This window comes from Cervus canadensis, unplaced genomic scaffold (assembly GCF_019320065.1).
Source record: "Cervus canadensis isolate Bull #8, Minnesota unplaced genomic scaffold, ASM1932006v1 Scaffold_043, whole genome shotgun sequence".
NCBI lineage: Eukaryota > Metazoa > Chordata > Mammalia > Artiodactyla > Cervidae > Cervus > Cervus canadensis.
Window position 1 is genome coordinate 1 of NW_025091425.1, and position 3,392 is coordinate 3,392.

The window sequence follows — 3,392 nt, forward strand, 5'->3', positions numbered from 1 at the left end:
GGAAGCCTGAGACATAGTCTTGATCATCTTTATTCTTTACTTTGAATTTGCAGTATTATAGGTCCTAGATTAATATCTCTCGGGTGAAGTTCTTACAATTTTGGCAATAACTCTTCCTGCAGATTTGTTTTTATTTTGTAGCATGTTTTCCTTTATCTTCACACCTCTGTGACTTGTGTAGGAGTTAACTCCCACTTCATAGATAGGAAGATTGAGATACTAAAGAAAATGTGACTGCTAATAACAGTGATGCAGTGCAGGAGATCCAGGTTCAATCCCTGGGTTGGGAAGATCCTCAGGAGAAGGAAATGACAACCCACTCCAGTATTCTCACCTGGAAAATCTCATGGACGGAGGCGCGTGGCAGGCTACAGTCCACAGGGTCGCAAGAGTCGGACACGACTTAGTGACTAAACCACCACCACCAAAAACAGTGAGCTATTTTTATGTGCCAGACTTGGTTCTGTTTACATCTTTTTATAATTAAAAAAAATTTTTTTTGGCAATGCCCTATGGCCTGTGGGATCTTAGTTCATCTGCCAGGGATCAACCTGTGTCCTCTGCAGTGGGACCGTGGAGTCTGAACTACTGGACCACCAAGGAAGTCTCAATTTTTAAAATGTATTAATTTTCTTTTTTTTTTTTTTTTTATTGAGGTGCAGTTGACATATAACATTATATTGGTTTCAGGTATGCAATGAGATGATTCCATGTTTATATATGTAGTGAAATCACCACAATAAGTCTAGTTACCATCTGTCACCATAGGTAGTTAACTTTTAGGATTTATTGTCTTGGCAACTTTCAAGTATGCTGTATAGTATTATCGACTGTAGTCGGTGTGCTGGACATGACATCCCCATGGCTTATTTATTTTAGAACTGGAAGTTTGTATGTCTTGACTTGCTTCACTTGTTTTGCCCATTCCCCGACTTGCCTACCCTGTGGCAACCACCATTCCTTTCTCTGTATCTATGATTTTTTTTTCTACTTGTTTTGTTTTTGAGATTCCACACATAAGAGAAATCACATGGTATTTGTCTTTCTCTGATTTATCTTGCTTAGCATAATTCTCTCAAGGTCCATCCATGTTGTTGCAAATGGCAAGATTTCTTTCCTTTTTCTTTATGTGCGTGAGTGCATGCTAAGGCACTTCAGTCACGTTCAGCTGTTTGTGACCCCACAGACTGTAACCCATCCCTGGGATTCTCCAGGTAAGAATACTAGAGTGGGTAGCCATACCCTCCTCCAGGGGATCTTCCCAGTCCAGGGATTGAACCTGGGTCTCTTAACATCTCCTGCATTGAACGGTGGGTTCTTTAACTAACACCACCTGGGAAGCCCGCTGAGTAGAATTCTATTCTATTATTCTAGCCTCCTGTATCTGTATCTCACATCTTCTTTATCCATTCATCCATCGCTGGAGTTAGGTTGTTTCCAATCTTGGCTATTGTGAAAAAAGCTGTGATGAACACAGGGGTGTATATATCTTTTCGAATTAGTGTTTTTGTTTTCTTTGGATAAATGCCCAGGAGTGGAATTGCTGGATCATATGGTAGTTCTATTTTTAATTTTTGTGAGGAACTTCTGTACTGTTTTCTGTAGTGGCTGCACCAGTTTACATTCCCACCAACAGCGCACACTGGTGTCCTTTTTCCACATCACTTGCCAACACCTGTTATTTGTTGTCTTTTTGATAATAAACATTCTAACAGGTATGAGGTGATATCTTGTGGTTTTGATTTGCATTTCTCTGATGATTAGTAGTGTTGAGCATCTTTTCATGTACTCATTGGCTATCTGTATGTCTTCTTTGGAAGAATGTCTATTCAGATTATTTGCCCATTTTAAAATAAAGCTGGTTTCTCTCTTTCTCTCAACCTCTCTTTCTCGCTCGCTGTTGAGTTTTATGAGTTCTTTATATATTTATAATATTAACCTCTTATATCAGATATGTAATTTAGAAGTATTTTCTTCCATTTAGTAGGTTGCTTTTTCATTTTGTTGATAGTTTCCTTTTCTGTGCAGGAATTTTGAAAATTTGATGCAGTCCCACTTGTTTATTTTTGCTTTTGTTGCCTTTGCTTTTTGAATTAGATCCAAACATTAATTTCTAAGATCAGTGTCAGGTCACTTACTGCCTATATTTTCCTCTCGGAGTTTTATGGTATCAGATCTTACATTTAAGACTTTAATTCATTTTGAGTTAATTTTTGTGTATGATGTGAGATAGTTGTTTAGTTTCTTTTTTTTGCATACGACTGTCTAGTTTTCCCAAGACAGTTTATTGAAAAGACTATTCTTTCCATGTTTCATATTCTTGCTTCATTTGTTGTAAATTAAGTGAGCATGTATGCATGGGTTTATTTCTGGGTTCTCTATTCTGCTGCATTGATCTGTGTGTCTGTTTTTTGCTGAAACATACTGTTCTGATTACTATAGCTTTGTCACGTAGTTTGAAATAAGGAGCATGATGCCTCCAGATTTGTTCTTTCTCAAGACGCTTTGGCAATTTGGGGTCTGTTGTGGTTCCATAGACATTTTAGTATTATTTGTTTTATTTTCTTGAAAAATGTCTGGTATTTTGATAGAGATACATAGATTTTAAAGAACTTCACGGTAACTTTTGAGAAAGATATTCTTATTTTCCTCATTTGACACGAGGGAAGTGAAGTTATAAGAGGTTAAATGATACTTAATTCCATGTAGCTTTCAAAGTTGGAACTAAGTTCTATTTGTTTAGGTAAGGATATTAGGGGGCAGAAGTGCAGATGGAACTGTGTTGTGGGCGGAGAATCTGTGATAAGTGAGAGGACTGGGGTCCAAAAGAGATGGGTTGTTTTTGGCATGTGGGTGGGAAGCAGAAATGAGAGGGTTCAATAGCAAATAGGATAAGAGTTGGAAATGATTGTTACTCCTTTTGGAGCTGGGCTGGCATCTTTGAGACTTCCCAATTCATTTAGGATGTCATCTCCATTTTTGTCATGTGACTTTGCTTTACTTTTTGATTAGTGCATAGTGTAACATAACAGTTCCATGTAGGTACCAGCTTAGAAGTCGTGTGGCTTAGAAAAGAAAATATTTCTCAAATTTGTTACTGTATCTGTAAAATTAGCAGATTAGATTGGGCTGTCTTGTAAAGTTCCTTTCAGAATTAGCACTTTATAATTTATAGGAATTGTTAGAAATGGAGAGAATAAATTCTAAACCTAAGATTTGGCTTTTTATGATTTTCCTGTTCTTCTTTTTCTTCTTTTGTGAGATGATCTTTCAAAAAATCATATTCTCAACTCATCTCTTGAAAAAGTTATTTTAGTTGAATATTGGGCTTAAGATTTTTGTACTGGTGTTACCAAGATAATGAGAAAATATCTTTTTCTATTTTTTCCCAG